Consider the following 22,063-nt stretch of genomic DNA (forward strand, 5'->3'; position numbering starts at 1 on the left):
CTGAGAAGTGAAGCCAAGCTGAGAACAGATACTATCCGAGGGTCCAATACCACAGAAGGTGCAATTAAAACCACTCAAGGAGCCAGTGGCAGGGCAGATACGGTCCAAATGAGGCAGAGCTAAGAGGTCTCCTCTGGCTCTTCCTAAGTTCTGGTTTATACCATCAAATTCCAGGAAATCTAGATTGCAATATAGAATAGTAATCTTCCATGACAAGTGATGGAAAAGAGCATGGGCAGCTGTGGTTCTCATCCTTCCCCACACTGCGACACTTTAACACAGTTTCTCTTGTGGTGAACACCAAGCATAAAATTATTTTCATTGCTACTTCATAACTGTAACGTTGCTATTATTATAAATCATTTTCCAATGGTCTTAGGTGACCCCTGTGAAAGGGTTGGTCAACCCCTAAAGGGGTTATGACCCATAGGTTGAGAACTTGGTCAGGACAGGTTACAAGGCAGATGTTGGTCCAGAACCTAGCATCATTTACACTTCCCTAGCCTTTCTTGACATAGGCATGTAACGAGCTAATTTCCTGCACTAATTTTCCATCTCAGGCCAATGTTGAAGCTAAAAGTGCCTTTCCTGTATCTTAAATATTGACCTGAATGGGGGCATAAGAGAACAACAGTGCTGCATGAATGAATCATCCAGGATAACATCAACATTTCCCACTAACAGAGACACAAGTTCAAGGCAGCCCAGAACCAGGATGGCACTTCCTCTTCTGACAGGCTGCTTCCTTCCTGAAGCCTCCTGGGTGGGCAGGGATCTGGATGGGACTGAAGTGCTTCTGCTGTATTAGCCAAGTAGAACCCACTGTGGAAGCCCGGGCCTCCAGGTACAGTCTCTACAGATACATCGACCCTCCGGGGGTTTTGATACAAAAACCCATTCCCTGAGAAAGTCTGCTGACTCGGCTGAGAAGGCATCCTGGCTTCTCCTAGCTGTGCTGATGACAGCCCAGGAGTGACAGGCCTGTGTCTGCCTGGAAGGAGGTAATTTTAGCAGAGGAGAGCTCAGCAAAGGATGGAGACTCCTGGGACCTGAGCTCACCAGTCTTTGCACTTCCATCTGTCATTCATCCTGGCCTTCTTGTCAACCCGCTGAACCCCATTCGAGAAGAAAGAAGGAAAAAAAAATCTGTCAACATTCTGAGCTGAAGGGGAAATCCCACTTTAAAGATAAGACTTCCTGTGTGCCAGATGTATATCTAATTGGCTTTCTTCAATTTCTTTCCATAAAAGAGTTCTACAGCAGCTAGTCTCATAAAATAATAAAATTATATATAATCATCAAAGGTAGAAATGCTCCTTTGGGATTACTTATTCAAAGGGGCCCAAGACAATTCCCCAGAGCTGGGCACTTTCTAAGTTACCTGCTCTAATTGTGGAATGTTTGTCTGCAGACATGAACTTTTTTGTTGCCTACTCTTCAAAAGCCAAGTTTGAGTCTGTGTGCAGAAAATTGGCAGGGCTTTAAAATGTCTCAACACCAAAAGAGAAAAAGAGAAGAAACACACTGAGCCTTTGTTTGCACTCTCTGGGGAGAACCTTGAAGCCCGCGGAGATTCAACTACACATAGCTTATTGTGATAGAGAGGAAAGTATGAGAACACAGATAAACACGTAAAGGAAGAAAACTAATACAAATTAGGATCTCAGGCCAGCTGTCTCCATGGGTGACAAGAACTTAATCATACATGGGCTCTCTGGGAACTGGGATTTTAAAAAAGGCCCATCACAAGATCCCTCACAAGGGGCAAGGGAGTTGGGATGTTTACACAGCACTCCCATCATGTGCTGGTTTAGGGGTGCCATCAGAACCACACATGACTTCCCAGATGGACTCCTTTGGAGTAAAAGTACTTCACCTAATATCTGCTTTTCTCTTACTTTTCTCCAGTTTCTTATAAATGGCATAAAGTCATTGATTACCCAATAACCAGGCCGAACACTTATGGGAGGAGCCTCTCTACTCCTCCATCTTCCTGTGCATGGCTAATTTATCTCTCAGGTCTTGGGCATCATTCAATACATATCAGCCATGCTGGAACTGATATTGCTAAAATCTCAACAATATTGGGCTCTTCTGCGATCATTTCTAGGCCCTAGAAATGGAATTTTTCTGAAAGAGAATGAACTTAATTCAACAAAAACATATACATATCTAGATATAAATACTATGTCTAGAAACCACTCGAATCAATATGTAACGGTAAAGTATAGTACATAATATTAAGGTATCTTTCGCCTTAAGGATTGAAGTAATATGGCCAGGGTAGTCGGTAAAAGCATTTGCTGTGCAAGCCTGATGACCTGAGTGGAATCCCCAGCAGCTGTGTGAGAAGCAAGGCTCTGTGGCATCTGTGGTCCCAGCAGGCCTAGGTGAGGTAGGAGGCAGAGGCTGGAGAATCACCCAGAAGCCTGTAGGCCAGATAGTCCGGAGTCCACAACACAACAGCAGAAATGAGAAGACCCTGCCTTACACAAGACAGAAGGCAAGAACCTTCTGAAAACTGTCTTCTGACCTACATGTACCTGCCCTCACATGCACATACATACACACATGTGCATACACACGCAAGCACATGCATGCACACACATGCACACACACGCACACACACACAAGACTTGAAGTGTGGCTGTATAATAATGCTAGGAGGTAAAAATGAAGGAAATATGCAATAAAATGAATTAGGGCTGTGCCTAAGCCAAGTCAATCCCTGTTCTGGACCATAAGTTCCTCTGTCCATGCTCAAAGCCGTTCAGCTGTCCCATCTTCTGTGACACAGAGACGACCACCACCATCACCACCACCCCGCCCAGGCTCCAGGTTGTATTTTGAATCCCCTGACTATGGTCAGGTGTCCGAAGTTCCAAACCTTAATCTCTTACTTAGTTCTCATGGTAGTGTTAATGTTTGCCCCGTGGGATGCCCTCCTTCCAGGCTTTGGCTTCAGGGTCTCCCAGCAGCTACCTCTTGGACATGCCTCTTGCTTCCCCTCCTTATGGGCACAGGGCTCAGTCCTGATCTCCAGGTCTTCAGATTTTGATCTAGCCAGGTTTTCCACCCATATGTGAGGAGCAACTAGCACTTGATCAGGGATCATCCGAAAAAGGACTTTGACTTAATCTGATTATGGTTAGGGATTCTTGTCTGGGATATCAGCTCCCGTGTCTGTTAGTTGCTTATGATGTCTAGAACATGATAGGCAATAATATTTCAGAAATAAATGACAGAAGTGGTAAGGTGAGGTCAGGGCTATGAGCCCATACTTCTCATTTTGTCAGCCATGTCATGTAGACGGATTTTTCTTTGGGCCACTAGCTCACAAAAAAATGACACGAAGACTTATTACTAATTATGAAAGCTTAATGTTAGCTTAGGCTTGTTTCTAAAAAGCTCTTATGACTTAAATGAACCCATTTCTATTCATCTACCTGCTGTCACGTGGTTCGTGGCTTTTACCTCTCCTCCTGCATGTCCGGCTTCCTCTCTGTCTCCTCTGGCGTCTCCCTCAAGCCTAAATCCAATTCCTCTTCTTCTCTCTCTGCCCAGAAGTCCCACCTAACTTCTTCCTGCCTAGCTACTGGCCATTCAGCTCTTTATTAAACCAACCAGAAGGCACCTTGGCAAAGACACATCTTTACAATGTACAAAAAGATCATTCCACAACAATGTCAGAGTTGTATCACAGATGTGCTGATCTAAAATGTTTAGACGTCTGGGGTGGGGAGGCTGGATCAGGCAGTAGAGTGCCACACATGCATGCAAACCTGAGTTTAGATCCCTAGTAATCACACAGAAAGCTGCATACAGCAGCACTGCCTATAATCCTAAATCTAGAGAAGCAGAGGCAGGGGGATCCTTGGGACTTAATGGCCAGCCAGCCTAGGAAATCAGTGAGAACAAGTTCAGTGAAAATCTTAACAACAATAACAAAAAGTAGAAAGTGACTGAGGAAGACACTTGCCATCAACCTCTGGCCCCCACAGACACAGACATACAGACATATGCACACACAAATACATATATAATACATGCAAAAGAATGCTTAGAATTCTTTACAAGGGCAAAAAGTAAGCATCAGGCACCAACACCGCTTTTTCAAATAGTGAGAAATAAGGTAGTTTTCCCCAAAGTAACATCATTGGTTAATTCCAGATAACTATTTTTTTTCCCAACTGTTTTTGTATATGTGTCTGTATATACATGATATGTATGAATGAGTGTACCTCTCTCTCTCTCTCTCTCTCTCTCTCTCTCTCTCTCTCTCTCTCTCTCTCTCTCTCTGTGTGTGTGTGTGTGTGTGTGTGTGTGTGTGTGTGTGTGTGGTGTGTGTGTGTGTGTGTGTGTGTGTGTGTGTATGTGTGTGTGTGTGTGTGTGTGTGTGTGTAGGGGCAGCCAGAGAACAACTTTGTGGAGTTCAATCTCTCCTTTGACCTTTACATTAGTTTGACAATTCCATTCATGTCACTAGGTCACATGCCAAGCACCTTTACCTACTTAGCCATCTCACCAGCATGTTTACATTTCTTTAATTACATCTGATTTCTTTGGGGAACATGTGTATGGGTGGGGTGCACGTGCCACAATGTACATGCAGAAGTCAAAGGACAACTTGCAGGAGTTGGTTTACTCATTCCGTTGTGTGGATCAAACTCAGGTCTCCAGGCTTGTGGGCAGGCACGTTTATCCTATGAGTCATATCCCCAGCACAACCGTTGATTCTTAGGGCAAAAGGAGGCAGATAGACCCTAGGTGCAGTTGACAACATCTACGGTTTTGTGGTTGAGTGAGTGGGCCTGTGAGTTCACACAGTGATTCCAGATGTTTTGACACTCTTGGGCACAAACCCACTGCACCACAGGGAGCCTTTGCTACTCCTATGGTGGTAGAGCCCAGGATGCAAAGCCTAGACTTATTTGAAACCCAGGATGGAAATATGCTGAGAGGGGGAAAAAAAGAAAACATAAAAGGAAAATGGTGGAAACAAAGATAGCTGGCCAGGTTTAGAAGAAAACAGCCCCTTTAAATAGAAAAATAGCCACAGGATATTCCCAAATACCACTGCTTGTTACATCCACATTTTGACAAAAGAGACCACCTGGTACTGCCTGTCCAAACAGTGCTGATCTCAGCCAAGCCCTGGCTGGAGACATGGAACCAGCACAGTAACAACAGGTTCCTACCACATCGATTCTGTTGATGTTGGAGCGGATTAAAGCAGATGTTTCCTGTCGGACTGTGACTCTCCTCCCAAAGAGCACAGCAGCATCCTCTGCCTCGGCAAGAGCCTCATGCCACTGGATTTCCCCCTGCCTTCACTACCCTATATGTAAATCACATCATACCATTGCCCATCCCATCCCCCAACCCCATATCCAGCAGCTCCACACTCTGGAATCCTCTTCTTAAAATGGAAGATGGGTGGTAGTTCAACAAAGGAGAACTCTATTGAGAAAAGTGCTCTATAGTCTCGGGGAGGGGCTGCCAAGGACAGCTGTGCACAGTGGCTCAAAAATACTGAACAGTTTTGGTGGAGGAGGGGTGGGATTTGAGCATGGTCCCCAAGATCTGGAAATTCTGGTGGAAATTTATCTGTTGACAAAATGTGGGTTCATCAAGCCCAAGAGGAGGGAATTTAGCAATGCTTGACCCTCGACTCTTTCATCTTTCAGGAAGTAGCAAACAGAGGAAGGAGAAGGTAGGAAATTTAGTACATGGTAGTCATCAGAATCAGACCAGAAATGTAAACAGCATAGCTCTCAGCTCAGGAGCCATGCAGCATATCACATTTAGGTTAGCTTCCAGTTGTCATAACGTTATGATATGATTTAGAGACAAGATTGTCTTCAATAAACAATTCAAGAATACAAAATTCTTACGTGAGGGAGAAAATCACAAAGCCGAGGATATTATTAATGATTTAAAAAAACAGATACTGAGTTCTTATTCCATATGGACCTCATTACTTTACTATTCCCCTCTCCAAGCGATGGGGATGGATCCAGGGCCTCCTGTATGGCAGGCAAGTACCTACATTAATAATCCCGTGTGAGTTCATGACAACCCAGCAAAGTTGACTTTCATTTGACAAATGAGAAAATAAACACAGAAAGTTAGATAGTGGAGAAAGGTTAGGTAGGGGTGAAAGGTTAGGTAAAGGTGACAGGTTATGTAAAGGTGAAAGGTTAGGCAGGGGTGAAAGGTTAGCTAGTGGTACATCTACATGATGGTTAGTAACATGGGTCTCGGGCTCAACCTTGGATATGGTGAGGCTCAAGTCTAGGCTTTTGCCACTGTTTGTGACTCCAGTGGGTGGCTTGTTCTGGAATGCACACTCTCTTCCTGATCGAGTTCACCCCACTCCTCACCACATGGGTCATTGCTGCACTCAGCACTCTACTCAAATTGAAATAAAAAGCAAAGAAGATGTGGTTCATTCTTAAGGTGCTTATTCAAGGGTTCCCATGAACAGCATTCATCACATAAAAGAAGAAAGAACCGTTACATGAAATCCAGATCATTTTGGCCCAACAGCAAGACTTTTATCCACTTCTTAATGGCCTGTCTAGAAGGAATTCCTTGTATCATATCCTATTGGTTGCCACTAATACCTGGCCCTCTCACTAAATCATAAATATGAGCCTGTTGGCTATACCACCAGACAGAGTGTAATGGCTGATCTTGTCAACTTGACACACCCAGGAAGAGAACGGCCTCCATAAAACTGGTCTGCAGGGCATTTTCTTAACTGATAATTGATGTGGGAGGGCCCAGCCCATCGCAGGCAGTGCCATCCCTCGGCAGGGGTGCCTGGGCTGTGCTAAGAACAGTAGCTGAGCGAGCCAGCAAGCAGTGTTCCTCCACGGCCCCTGCTCCAGTCCTTGCTTCCTGTCCTGACATCCCTCAGTGATGGGCCTTGACCTGGAAATGGTAAGATGAAATCAACCCTTTCCTCCCCAGGTTGCTGTTGGTCATGGCACTTACCACAGCAACACAGAGCAAACAAGGACCAAAAGAGAAAGGAATTCAATAAACGTTTGTTGATGAGCAAGTGAATGAGTCACAATAAGCAAGAGACACCAAAAGTGATGGCATTTGGAGCAAAGCATTCATAATTCTGGGATGTTCTTTAATGATAGGCAAACAATTTAAATGGATTTTCTTATCAGCAGTCATGGGACTTTAACAAGGTGTCACTTCCCTGGGAAGAGCAGGGTCAGCTCCACAGAGGGGGGCTTCAGAGATGTTTTTTGTTTTGTTTTGTTTTCCTGGATTTTTTTTCTTTAATATAATATTTTTATTAATTTTCGAGAATTTCACAGAATGTATTTCTGTGGTTTCTGCTTTTATTCTTTTTGCTTGTTTGTTTAATATATTTTTAGAATGCCATACATAAGTATTGATTTTCCTGTTTCCTGCCACTCTCTCCTCTCTAACTCCCCCTCCCAAGTTCATCGTCTCTTCTTTTAAATTATTGTTACATGTACACACATATGCACATGTGTGTATATATGCATACATGTATATATAACCTATGGAGTCCATTTAACTTGTATGTACATGTGTCCAAGGTTGACCACTTGGGGTTGGACAACCTATGTGGTAGCTTCTTCCTGAAGGAGACTGCTCCTCCCTCTCTCCCAGGCACTGACCGCCAGTTGCTCTTATCTAAGGGTGGGACAATATACAATTTTCCCTGTCCATATATTGGCATGTCAACTGGTATTGTCATTATGCTAATCTTATTCAGGTATCCACATTGTTGAGATTTCATGAGTACCACTGACCTGTGGTATATAGAGGGCACTATCTCACAGGAGTCATCCTGGTCCTCTGACTCTTACAATCTTTCCACCCTCTCTTCTGTGATTTCCCCTGAGCCTTGGGTGTAGGGGTTCACTGGAGTTGTATCAGTTGGAGTTGGGTGTGACGTAAGTAAAAAGCAGTCCCCCTTCTTTCCCTAAGACCAGGTCCTATGTCAGGGTAACAGCCAGCACTGCTGGAGCCTCTGCCACGCCTTTGCATCTCCAAAACTATGAGTTAAACCAGCCTTTTCTCTTTCTAACATTGGTACCTTGGGTATTTTATTGTAAGAACAACTCCCCTGATGAAAGATCACACCCGAGCATGACAGAGCAGGCTCCACCAGGACATTGTATTGGCAGAGCATCAACTGCCCTCGGGGGCTGCCCCTTCTACATGTTTTAATAGGCAGAATGTAACTTTCCCCCACAGCTAGGACGCTGGATGGCTGAAGTGTGATCCTAACTAGTCTTATCAATAAACACCAGGATTTAAATATCAGGGTAATAACCTGAAAGATCAGAGAAGCAAAGGAGCAGCTACCAATGACTTCTTACCTCTCCAGATCCTCAGACTGAAAGCGGTCTGAGATCCTGTCTCCACCTGCCTTATATTCCTGTCTGTACCTCCTGATTGTGCTGGGATTAAAGGCAAGAGCCTCCCAAATGCTGGGATCAAAGGCATGAGCCTCCCAAGTGCTGGGATTAAAGGTGTGTACCACCACTGCCTGGCCTCTATGCTTAACTAGTGGCTATCTTTGTGATCTGATCTGCAGGCAGACACAAACAAAGTATTAGACAACAGATGGCAGTCTCTGTTGGTTGGAATTGAAAGCCTTTAGCTTCCTGAGGCCATGACATTCACTACTGCCAGGCTAGTTTTCTCTTGGTGCACTTTTCCCATTTGGATTAACTTACTTATTTTTGAAAGAAGAAATTTATCCCTTTATTCATTGGGCTCTGAATTACTACATCCTAATAACCTGAAATCTTTCCTCTGGAAGGTATTCCTCCTCCCTTCCTCCCTCTTCTTCTCATCATTATCTTTATTAGTACTGCCAACATCATAGTTTATGTCATCCTCTGGGGTTCTTTAAAAGAAACTTTTGAGCAAAACCCAGATATTTTATATCTCCACCAAGCACACTTTTCTATAGAGAGGGTTGAAGGCACTGTTGAAAACTACAACAGAGACTGCCCTGTGCCCCCTCTGACCATCCTCCCCTGCTTTCTTCACAAGAACACCCAACTTCCGCTGTGTGCATGGGATCACTCAGTATGATGTGTACATTTCTCAACCCCAAAAGTTCTCGACACTGAGCCTTGATCATATGTGTCTGTCCATGTCTGTGAGCCATCTTAAAAGCTATGTATCCTTGGCCCTTCTTTACCCTCCCCTGTTCCTAACTAAGACATGAATATGGTAGTTGGAGTTCTTACCATCTCGAGCCCTGAGAATGAAGACCGGGTGGCAGGGGCGGCAGTAGCTAACTCTCCTGATAGAGCTTGAGTCTAGTTTCACTACCGAACTGTGTCCGTTGAGGGCCCATGTGGTGAAAAGCTTGGACTCCAAGGTGGTAGAACCATTGGGATGTGGGGCCTAGTAGCAGGTATTTGGGCTACTTAGGGTATATTCATAAAGTGGTATAGGCCCCCCAGCCTCTCTCTCACTCCAACATCCTATATGCCAACATTAGCACTTTCACACATGTTTCTGGCATGATGTGACTGTAGCTGGGAGGATCTTCACCAGAATTGAGGCCATGCCTTGCCCTTGAACCTCCAAAACTGATTTAAACAAACCTTTTCTCTTTATAACATTAGATGCCCCGGGCATTTTGTCATAGTAATAATGCAGTGACCTCAACTTAGTTATGTCCAATCAGAACTACAACCCAGCCTATGGCCCCCAAAATGTCATTAGACGAGAGTTTTCCCTAGAAATCTCTGAGACCTTGACTGAATAACTCACTGCTTTCACGTTTCCAGTGCTCCTGGCCCCTCCTGATTTGATAAGATGCATGTAAAGAAATCCTGTCTGAGAGGTTGAATACTTCATCTTCCATCTCCTGAGTCTGTCTGTAATGCATCAAAAGACTTGACTAGTGGCTTAGCAGAGAAAGGGCAACATTAATATAAAATGAGAAAACAAACACTACTAGAGCAATAAATTGAGGTTTGTTACAGAGTAACAAAGAAATCCATTCTCACAAATCTGTCTGTGAACAAGTTTATCACAAAACAGTTCATAGTGGTGTGTCTCGTATTTTACTTTTGTAGCTTTTGGCTGAACTACTGACCAGATTAGGAAATGGGCAAATGCTTACAGTATGTACACAGTTCGCACATGTTTTAGTGGGATGTCTGTGAGATACAGTCAAAACCCTATCATCACAATTAATGGGAGAGATAAATGTTCAGGGGATTTAATGGATTTTGGCCGGCATACAGACAGACACAGATGTGTCTTAAAAGAAAAACAAAACAACAACAAAAATCCTCCCACCAACCAAATTTTCCAAAGAGATAGTCTTGTGGCGTCCAACATGTGTCTATGAAAGTGCCTGACAGAGGGGACAAAGAACATAGAATTTCTCATTTGTCACAACTTCATAAGATGTTAATTAGAAGATGGGTCAAAGGGCAATAGACCTAGTCCTGGGTCACTAACTAAAAGCCTGATATCCATATGAAGAAGAGCTAAAGAGAATCAACAACCATTAACTACCAGGTAAGCAGAACATCTGTGGAAATGTGAAGCCACGTGACAGTCGTCCTAAAGTCTCACCGTGTGGTGACAGGTACAGGGCCCACAACCTACATGACAGATACAAGCCGAGTCAAGCCACTTAAAAGGCTTTAAGTGGCTAAGGCCTAAATGCGAATTGTATTTTTTTTTTAAATCTTTCTCAAGACAGGGTTTTTTCTTTGTAGCTCTGACTGTCCTGGAACTCACTCTGTAGACCAGGCTCACAGAGCTCCACCTGCCTCTGCCTCCCAAATGCTGGGATTAAGGTTGTGAGCCACCACAGTGTGTGAAATGTTTCCCACAGGTTCATGTGTTTGAACACTTGGCCTCCAGCTGATGGAACTGTTTGGGCAGGTTGTGATACCTAGAAGGTGGAGCCTCCCCAGAGGAAGTGGGTCACTGAGGTGAGTGTGGAGATTCTACTGACCAGTCATGCTTCCTGTTCTCACTCTGCTGCCTGACTACAGATACCTTGTGACCTCCTGTCTCCTGCTCTTCTTACCATGACTTCCCCGCTGTGATGGAATGATCCCCTTGAACTGTAAGCCAGGACAGACCCTTCTTGTCTTCAGTTGCTTCTTGTCAGATACTTGCTCATAGCAATGAAAAAAGTAACTAACACAATATAGAGCCGAAGACCCATCGTGAGACTAATCCAGCATGCCTCAGTCTGGTGTCTGCAGAACACAGACTGATAGTAACTGCCCATCTTCCCTGAGCTCCTACCGTGGACAACACTGCTCTAACTAAGCAAGTCACGTATTTCCCCATCTTCTGCTCAGGAAGGAGAGTGCTCCCATCATTCTCGTTTAGGAAAGAAGACCAGAAGAATCAGGTTACCAAGCCAGGAAACATCGGAGTCAGAGTTCAAACCCACACACAGATTTCAGAGTTGCTCAGAGAAGACCACGTCCCAGTTTCTGTGGAAGCCTAAATACCCTAAAAAGCTCTAAATGCTTGCTCTTCTCAAATGGTGTTGTCTTCCCCCTCCCACCCCTAGAGAAGATCTTTTTTTTTTTTTTTTTTTTTTTTTAGGTTTTTCGAGACAGGGTTTCTCTGTGTAGCTTTGCGCCTTTTCCTGGAACTCACTTGGTAGTCCAGGCTGGCCTCGAACTCACAGAGATCCGCCTGGCTCTGCCTCCCGAGTGCTGGGATTAAAGGCGTGCGCCACCACCGCCCGGCAAGAGAAGATCTTTAAAGATAAAAGATCTTTAGGAAGCTGTGCCTCCATGATTTCAGAACACTTCCCTTGTCTGCCCTTGAGCTTCGGATGGGTAGCCCTCTCAGAATCTGCTCAAATGCCTTCTAAAATACCCATTGATTTTGTTGTAGTGTGAAGTTTGCTTGATGAAGACAGAACGTAGGGTGGAGATCAGTGGCAGAAGTAATGTGCTGAACCAAACGGTGGGCCAAGAACGCAAGGAAGGCTGAAAATGTTGTGTTTGTTGGTTTGTTTTGAGAAGTGAAAAACTGAAGGTAGGTGAGGAAAGAAGACGACAGCAGAGTAGAGGAGATGATGGGGAGATGGAGGAAGGAGGGAGAGGAAGGAAGGAGGGAGGGAGGAAGAATGGGGTCCAGGTGGGTAGGAGAGGACAAGCACTGTGTGACCGTGAATATGTAAAGGTCATGGATGGCTGCACAGATGGACCCCGCCTTGACAAAACCAAAGACCAAAGACCAAAAAAAAAAAGGTTACTGGTAAGCACTACCATTATCAGTAAATAGCATAGTAGAGGATTTGTAGAGGCATAAGGAGATAAAAAGAAGGGGACCCTGAACTCCCTTCTGAAACTATACCCTAATACACTCAGGACTTCACAGCCCAAAGGCGCTGCAATTACCACTTTGAGTGGGCAAAAAGAGCAAATGTATCCACTAGTCATCATTTGGTCTGAGAAGGAATGACCTTCATCCTGGCTCTGCTTACGGAGGGGAGAGGCTTAAGGCTGTCCACCCATCCTGCTGTCTAGGGCCCGGGTGAAAACTCCAACCAGGGTCAAGACTCAAGGAAATGTGTTCAGTGTCTTTGTCTCTCGGACTCACAAGCAGAGTGCCACAGGGTATGAGGTTTCGAAATCCTGCAGACATTTGCTTTATCAACTCTGCCCTAGGGAGAGAGAGCAAGGAGCCTGACAATGTGAGCGAGAAACACCTTCCAAGAGAGCGGAAAGGGGACTAACCAGGTCAAATGAGCTGCTGGGTCAAGGTTCACCTGAGGCCAGCCTAGGCTTTGTGTGGGCCAAACACTGCTTAACTATTTAGGTCCCACTTAAACTAGTTTCTCTCCTGTTCTCTACACAGACCCCGACAGATACAATCTGAGTCCTGGATAGAGATCTTGCTGTCTCAAATACAGGCCTGAACTCACCAAAGAGTTGTCCTCAATGCTGGGATAGAAACCACTGATACAATCGGATTTACTGACAGGGGACTCTGGAAGAGTCTGTAATTCCAGGTGACACAGTCACACCTCAGGTAGACACCAGATCTGAGATGCAATGAAGGATGCTCAGGCCTGGCCTCTACCCTCACCTGTGCAGAGTACACGGGCAGAGACTGCCTAGGGTCTTTTTTTTTTAAGGCATGGGTATCTGAAATGCAACTGCTAACACATTCCCTTCTGAAGAAACTCATCGCACTTAATCAATACCACTTATGTTTTGGGTCCCCGGTGTTGTCTGTCTTGGATTTAAAACTCTCAGAGAGAAGAAATATTATCCGCTTACCCCACTTGCACAGAAGGCAGCCTGGCCAAGCTGCTGAAACCAGATCAACACCCTCGGGGCAGCCATTCACGCTGATATTACAGCTGGGAAGACGGTGTAAATTCAAACTTTACCTTGAACTCCTGTCAATATTTTCCTGGAAGTCTCAATTAAAGCCAGGAACAGCCTCCTCCCAAGCTTGACTAATGCTTGCTCAAAACAAACAAACAAAAACCAGGATCAAAATTACAAGGCATTTTGTGTTCAAAGTATTTATGTGTATCCGGTGTCTCCCACCACCATTCGGGCAATATGTCTCTCCTGCACAGTGGTCTCCAAGCCAACCAACACAGGCGACACCCGGTCACGGTACAGACAGAACTTTTGTTGTTCCAAGCAGCAGGAATAGTAAAGAAGCAAGATTGGAGGCAGACAATCTGAGGGTTACAGCCTTGATGGCGTCTTTGTCATGTGACCCTGGACAAGTTATGTAACCTCTCAGCATCATCTATTTTCTACAAATGCTATGTCCACACTACAACCGGCTCCAAATATTTCCGTGGCTTTGTGTGACAAATCGTATACTTACATCAGAGCTCACTGCAGATAAAAATGCAGTCACACTGTCCTCTTCCTTCAGGTGGGCAGGCAGCAATTCCAGCAGCGCCTCAATTTCCCCTGTGCATCTCCCTCACATCTCATTCCTTCTTCCCTCAAGTGAAACCAATAGTTAGCAAGCATTTGAGCGCTTTGACAAACCCAGGTTACCATGACCCTGGGAGGTTAGAACTTAAAAGTCATCCAGTTTTTTGTTGTTAATAAGAGTTACAAAAAAAGCATTTCAAAATAGAAGCATATACAAAAGTCACAACATTCTCACGTCCTGGAAAATGCGGTGGGCCTAAGGTGGATTCCTCGCTCTCTCATGTAAAGGTGGTGCTACATGCCAAGCACATGCATCAGAGTTACACAGCACTGGCTGGCTTCCCTCTATCTTTTTTTTTTTAGGGTGTGGTCAATAAATGTGACTACTGATCTTCAAATCTTAAAAACTTCCAGCTCTAACTGAAAGGTAAGTCTTCGTCAAAGGAGACCAGATTGCTGGTAACATATATATGTCCTGGTGTGGAACAAAGAGGAAAAACAAATCCAGAGGTCTCTCCTGTCTCCTGACTCCAACCAGCATTTTCGGAATTCGGTGTGTGAAAACCTCCATGATGATAAGGGGAGTCACCCACAGTAGTAAGTGATGGTTCCTGCTGCTGGCCATAGAGGAAGGCTCTAAAGAAATACACTCTTCACTTCTACACAAATGGGTTTGATTGTGTTGTTGCTCTTATTAAAGTGTAACTTACAAAATATAAGATTCCTCCCCCGCCTCCTTCATTTTAATTGTATAGGTCCATGGATCTTAGCAAGTCTATACTACTGTATAAATGCCACCATCATCAAGACGCTGAGCATTGTTATCTGTCCAGTTATCTCTGTACTCTTCACAGTCACCAAGAGGATGGCTTTCTAAATCACTAACCCATCTCTCCAGCCCCGAGATCACTTTCTACAGTAGATAACTATTTTAAGTCTCGAAGAATGAGGGGAGGTTATTTAAGCAAACACATCCTCCACAAGCCAAGATGAAGCTACAAAGAATGCCATACCCTCGAGTTACTGGAAACCTCTGAAACCCTGCTTTAGTCTTCAAGCCAGCACATATCTAGAAGGCTGAAGATGTCATAACAGTGGGTGGGTGGGTGGGATCACCTTGTACAGGATCAGAGGCTGCCAGCCAATTTTCAGGAAGGAGAGAGGTGTGATTTTTATGCTTTAGGATAAGGTGCTTGGGAGAATCCAGAATATGAGATGAAGAGCAGGAGTCCAGTTTATCGATTATTGCAATAACCTGAGAAGAAAGCGATGGGAACCAGAAGCAGTAAACGCAAGACTGGAAAGGAGAGACTGAGTCAGAAATGCAATGGGACACTCAAGCATACCACTGTGGTCTGTGGTGGAGCAGTCAATTAGAGAAAGCACAAATACTGGATTTTTTTAAGTGATAAGGAATAAGCCTTCCAGGCTAGAACAACACTTCTTTGCCCAGCATGTGCAAGGCCCTGAGTTTGATCACCAGTACCAGAAACCTAGTTTATGTAAGAAGCCAATTTTAAAAAAGGAAAGGCCAGTTATGAAATGACGGGTATGACAAATTTATCTGAGTCTGAGGTCCCCTAAAGGAGAGAGACTGGAACCACAGTGAGCAAGTTGAGAGGTCCAGAATGGCTAATGTGTCAGCTGCCCTGATGATATTCTGGTTGCCCCCTTCCATTCCTTGATCCCCATTTCCCTCAGTGTCCTGCTCTTCTTCCTAAAGGCCCCTTCTGGGTTGGTCAGTAGGAGGCACCAGCAGGAGACTGAGGGGGAGGGGACAGAGGTCCTTATTTCTCCCTCCCTACAAGTTCAGTCCCCCTCCGACAGCTGGCTTCACAGCTCCAAAGCCCATGGTGCTGGACTTCACTGACCCTTGCCCTTGACCCTCCAGTCCCAAGGGATGCTCATCTGTTACTGCTAGTCATATTGGTCTCCCTATTCTTTTTTAAGGGGTTTCCTTAACTTCCACAGACGATTAGATTCTCTTTGTTGCCTCTTTTTTTTTTTTTAAGGTGAATTTTTGATGATGTGTATGCAAGTGTGTCTGTAAGGAGGTATGCTCACATGAGTGGAGAGCAGAAGGAGGCATCAGATTCCCTGGAGCTGGAGTTCTAGCCAGTTGTGAACTGACCAATGTGGTTGCTAGGAACCAAACTCAGGGTCCTCCTCAAGAGCAGCTCTTTTGAGGGCACTGTCTCATTCTTGCCCACATCCTAACGGGTGAGAAGAGTTTCATAGCAACCTATGATAAAGGCTTTCCCAGTTTTTCTCTCTGCTGTCTCAGAATAGGAGACACGGCCATATTTATCTGCTGAGGCAAAATGTTTTCATCATTCTTTTTCAAAAGCAACCTATGGAAGCTGAGTGATCAGGCCCTAACTCCTATCACTGTTTCTCATTGCCATGTACATCATGGCTGAAGCAGGAGATAAAACAGCACAGAGCTGTGGATATGGCAAGGGTCAAGGTCGCCATACATCAGTAGAGACTTGCATACTTGCAGGATTAACACTGTCTGAATTCCAGGAACCAGCTGAGCATGATCAAGATAAGCAACAGTCCGTATTTTAGACTGAGGATTGGCAGCAGACCACGGCAAACCACAGACTCAGGGTAAGTACTTGCATATGTGTTAGATGGGACTTCTCATCCCAGCCTCATGGCCAGGCCCAGCTGCATGTTTCTGATGGCCCACGACCTATCTGTGACCTCCTCAGAGAGTCATTCTGTAACTACCCTTTCTCAGCAAGATGCACCCTCCTCACCAAGTTTTATTGTGCCAAGTTCACATCCTCACACCTTATATTACAATTTGTGTGTCTATATTTTTTTCTTTACGTGTTATTTTCCGCCTTTCCCGTTAGATAGTGAGTTCTGTCACAGCCAGGACCACATCTAGGGCATAGAAAAGTGCTTATAAAATATTCTGTAGTGAATAAATACTAAATTTACAAGTGGCACCAAAGGTAAAGAAAAGATTGAAGGCTACTAATGTGTCACTATCCTGTTTACACATATGGACTTGTGTGGCCTTGTTTGTAGTCAAAACATACTCCTCATAGCTGGGTCCTTTGGATGTCTTCAAGGAGTGATGTCTCAAAGGAGCGGAACTCTCCCTAGTGAGTAAAGCTTGAGGCTGCATGTTTGACTTGCTTTGCACAGAGTTCGGCACAGCCCCAAGCACAGATGGGAGCTTCATAAATATTGCTGAACAATGATGACACCAAGGATTATTTAATACCTCCATGTGGGTGGAGATGGACCTTGGGCCACAAATATACTTTGAATCTGCATTGCTTCTCCAATCATCTGTACCAGAGTGTTTTCATCAACGACTGTGCCACAAATCAGACACATTCAGATGACAGAGTCCCCAAAGAATGCCATTTTCAAAGCTGAAATATTATTATGCAGGGGTAAATGCAATCTGTTTTAGTGACACTGTAAGAACAGAAATTAAAGACAATGAAAGTCTCTTTTTGGGAAACACCAGTTTTATTCTGTGAATAATGAAAGTTTGAATAGTTCATGAGTTTCAAAGGTGCCCACCCATTCTGAAATACCAGGAGTCAGTGGGCCTTTGGATATATCTCAAGCATTCAACTGTTACCCTGGCAGTTACGGATACAATCCTATGGTTCCGTTCACTTAAAATAATAATAATAAGTAATTTGGGAAACCAAAAGAAGACGGACTTTGGAAGCTGTATTTGTTCACCAGGAAGAAAGAGGCTTATAAAGTGTCCATCATGAGAATCCACAAGGGAGCTACCCAGCAGATCAAATACCCAAAACAAATCAGCACGTCAGAGCCCCACAGAATTCTGAATCCCAACCAGCAAGCATGAATAATCCTTTTAAACGGTCGTTCACGTATCAGAACAGGCCCTTTGTGAATCTCTAGGCAAGGCCTCTGGCTTCTGACTGAACGGAGGTTTTCTTGGGAAAGTGGATGAAGTGAAATCAAGAGCGACGGGGGCCATTTCCACAAGAAAAGAGGACAAACAGTCTCTGTCAGCTACCTCACAGGAGAGCTAGGCAATGTTTTCAATGGTTTCAGCTGAGACTCTCTGGATCTGAGAAGCTGTGATAGTTACCTGTATCAAAAGACACAGGATCGGATCCTGCCAGTTCCCAGGTAGCTGTGGGACCCAGCACAAGGCTCTTAACTCTCCTGAAGACTGGTTCATTAATATGAAAAGAGGGATGCTGACATAATGTCCTCACAAAACTATTGTCAACGTAAGGAAGAGATATGCAAATTCTCTCTAAATTATAAAATTGGGCTTAAGTAGAATCCTGGAATATCAAATAAGCTGCAAAGTGCCCAGGATCCTTTCCTGGGGCACCTGCACCATATGACATTCACTCACAAAGACACATGCATACACATAAATAAAAATAAAAAATAATAAAATTCTTTTTAAAAAAACTCACAATATGATCAAAATGTGGAAACAGGAATAAATTTAACAAAAACTGTGAGACATCTGCATTAAAAACTTGGAAGCTTATATGTAAGCAAAATTGAAGAAAATCTATCTATAAATACATCCATGGATTGGAAGATCCAATATTATTCAAATGGAATCCTCCTCAAATGGTTTTGTGGATTCAACAGAATCTCAGTAAAGGTCCCAACGGCTCTGGTATGAACTGACACATCAATTCTAAACCGTATGTAGTAATGGAGAAAGCCTAGTAAACATATGTACAAACTAGAGAAAGAATGAAAATGACTGGATGATTGACCTGATTTCAGTGCAGTGTCTTTGTAAAGGCCAGTAAAATAAACAGAATAGGATGAAGAGTCCAAATAGATCCACATACACATGATTAGTCAATACTAGTCAGTGGAAAGAAAAATTCCTCCAATTAATAGAGTTGGAGTAGCTGAACATGGGGGGAAAAATAATTCTCAACTGTTACCTCACGCCACACATTAAAATGAACTGAAAATTGAAAGCACAAATGTAAATGTTATGACTGCAATTATTCACAAGAAAAACCCAGGGGAAATACCTTTCTACCCTAGAGTGCTGAGTAGCAATTACCTCTGAGTACCATCCATCTTGGAGAGAATCTCATTAAGATTCAGGAAGTAAGCAACTGAATGGCTTCAGGAAGTCCCTGAAACTGACCAGGCACACTAGGTCCCTCCTTTCCCACACATACATAAGCTATAAGGACCGTCATTAGACTCTCAGATAAGCTAGGCTCCTTAGGTGAAGCTCAGACCAGCCAAGTCACCTGGGAGAAACAGACCAGCCCGATATCCACAGAGGCTCAGACCCCCTTGAGATGCTGAAAAGGGCACTCCCCAGCCTATTGAGCTGCCTGCAGGCTGCGCATTGTGTTCCAGAGTTCCAACTTTCATGAGCTGTCACTCACGCTTAGGTGAGCTTTGGTGATACAGCTGTCTTTGAGTCACTTCCGCTCCTGTGCGTAACCCCTCCCCCAAATTCCTGCAAGCAACCTCAATAAAACCCGCTTCACCAAGGTGGACTTCGGTAGTATCCTTACTGGGAGCTGTCTTTAGTCCTTATCTGGGGTGAGTAGATGCTTGCTCATGTCTCCCAGGAACAGTATCACACAACAAGAGTAAAGAAACATTTCTCACACAAGTCAAAAGCAGTTGTAGTAACAATGTAATTAGTGAAGCATCAAAAAAAAATTAGTAAACTGGATTTGATAAAAATTTCGAATCTCTGCCCATCAAAAGACATTAATTAGAAAATGAAAACTGGAGATAATTCAATCAGAAAAGTGTTTGCCTTGAATTTAATGCCCCAAATCCATGTTAGAAAGCTGGGTACGGTGGCAGACTGGTGATCCCAGCCCTAGGAAGGCAGAGACATGTGGATCCCTAGACCATGTGACAATTTCCAGTTCAGTGAGAGACCCTGTCTCAAAACTGAAATGTGACCAACATCTGAGGAATGATACGTGAGGTTGACTTCTGACCTCCATATGCAGAGACATAGACATAGACATAGACAGAAAGAGAGAGAGAGAGAGATAGAGAGAGAGAGAGAGAGAGAGAGAGAGAGAGAGAGAGAGAGAGAGAGAGAGGGAGGAAGCAAGCTACAGGCAGGGAAAATACAGGCAATGCTATATATGACAAAAGATTGATCCAACAAATACAAAAATCCTCCACAAATCAATAACAAAAAAAAACCCACAATAACCCAACTTTAAGTACATGCAAATACTTTTTGGATGAATATATAATGAAAGAAGGTAACAAGTAGCTGATAAGCATATGAATTCAAAGTCATCAGTTATTGAATGGTGAAATTTAAGCAATGATAAAATGATATCTAGCACACAATAGCATGACTTAAGTTAAGAGTCTGTCCTAACCTCCAAATATTGGTGAGAATATGAAGCAAACACAAGCCCCTACATTGTTGAGAGAAGTGTAAGATAGAAAACCATTTGTCAGCTTCTTGGATGTACACCTACCCTAAAAATCAACATTTATTCTTAGATATTTGCCCAGGAGTAATTGAAATGTGTCAACAACAAAACCTTTAAATAGCTACCAGCTGCAGAGAGCCCAGATGTCTATCAATGAGAAACTGGAAAAAAATAGTGATATTCTCATATATTAATAATACACTACATAATAAGGAGAGATGTACTTCTGACATATGCAATAATAAGGATAAATCAAAATAAGGGAGGATGGCGCTGCAAAGGATCCCACCTGTGTCTAGTCTGAACCAGGAAGGCTTCAACTGATATAAATTATGGTGATGGCTGCAGGTACAGGAAGAGGTGGGGGAGTTGAGGGAGTTATGGGAATAACCCACACCTTCATATGACTGGTGGTTAAATGCATGCTTACACTTTCCAAACTCATTGAGTAGAACTCTCAAGCTAACACATTTCACGGTATATAACTTTTACTTTATGAATGATTAAGCAAATAACACTACAAGAAAATAGCCACACAATCTAGAAGGTGGAATTCTATAGGACAACTGACCAGATCTCTCCAAAATCACTACCAAAGGGCAAGGATTGTGATAAAGAAAGGCCACAGGACATAACCAGACCCAGTGTATGGTTTTGGATAGGATTTTACTTCAGGAAAACAAACCTTCAAAGTGTTTGGGGGATGTTCAGGAGTGATCTAAATGTCATGTTGGTTTCAGACAATAAAGAAAAACTTACTAATAGAAAATTGAAGATTATAAATTGTTTTTTTTTAAAAAGCAGGTTACAGCAGTCTGAACCTTCTGGTCTTTTTAGTACTATGCATCATGCATAGATATTGTATATACTATTTTACATATCTTAATTATATCTATACAATACATACACAGAACAAGACTCAGCACAGGTATAAATTTACCTATGACCATGGGTAACTCTGGGGATGGTGTGATAATTTCTGTCTTCTCATTTGCCCGTTTTCTAACTTTCTGCAGGGCACATGTTCCACTCCTATAGTAATGAACACTGTTTGAAAACATCAGATGCATGGACAGGAACGTAGCTGGGCAGCAGAGCGCATCCCTAGCATGTCCAGAGCTCTGGGTTTGATCAAATCCAGGTGCCACTGTCAAGGGCCTCCAGAGCAAGCCTCCTGGAGCTCTACGCACACCATCATTTCATTCTTACAACAACCTGTCGTGCAGCATCCCTGCTTTTACCCTCTTGATGAAAATAAAAGCTAAGCTCTGTATATAACAGAATCTGACCTCAAACTCCATGCTCTGTTCATTTTACTTATATATAACCTTCAGATTCAGGAGGACTACCCATTTATGAGATATTACTATGTTTCAATGAAATGCATATGGATGAACAAAAAAAAATATTAAATATACCAAGCCAACAACAAAGAAGCCCAGAGTAGAGGATTCTACGTATGTGACTTTTGGAACAAGCAAGCATCTGAGGTGATAGAAAGCAGGACCTCATCCATACCTCACCACAGTCTATGTAAGGATGATACTGACAATATTAGCATCCCCATATTACAGACAAGAGAAGTAAGACTTAGAGATCAAATAAGAAAGAAGGCTCCAGCTCAGGCCACCTGATTCTGACAGGCTACACCACAGCAGATCCCTAAGTCCCCAGGCTGTCACCTGGTAGTACCAGCGACCAACAAAGAGGCCTTGGTATCAGAGGTCT

At 43.6% G+C, this 22,063-nt stretch overlaps 1 protein-coding gene across 1 annotated transcript in view; it reads right to left on the reverse strand.

Moving 5' to 3' along the window:
* Positions 1–22,063, reverse strand: part of Pgm5 (phosphoglucomutase 5) — a 174,437-nt gene that overhangs the window by 108,695 nt on the left and 43,679 nt on the right. The gene's annotated exons all lie outside the window — the stretch shown is intronic.

This window comes from Peromyscus maniculatus, chromosome 1, assembly GCF_049852395.1.
Source record: "Peromyscus maniculatus bairdii isolate BWxNUB_F1_BW_parent chromosome 1, HU_Pman_BW_mat_3.1, whole genome shotgun sequence".
In the NCBI taxonomy this organism is placed as follows: Eukaryota; Metazoa; Chordata; class Mammalia; order Rodentia; family Cricetidae; genus Peromyscus; species Peromyscus maniculatus.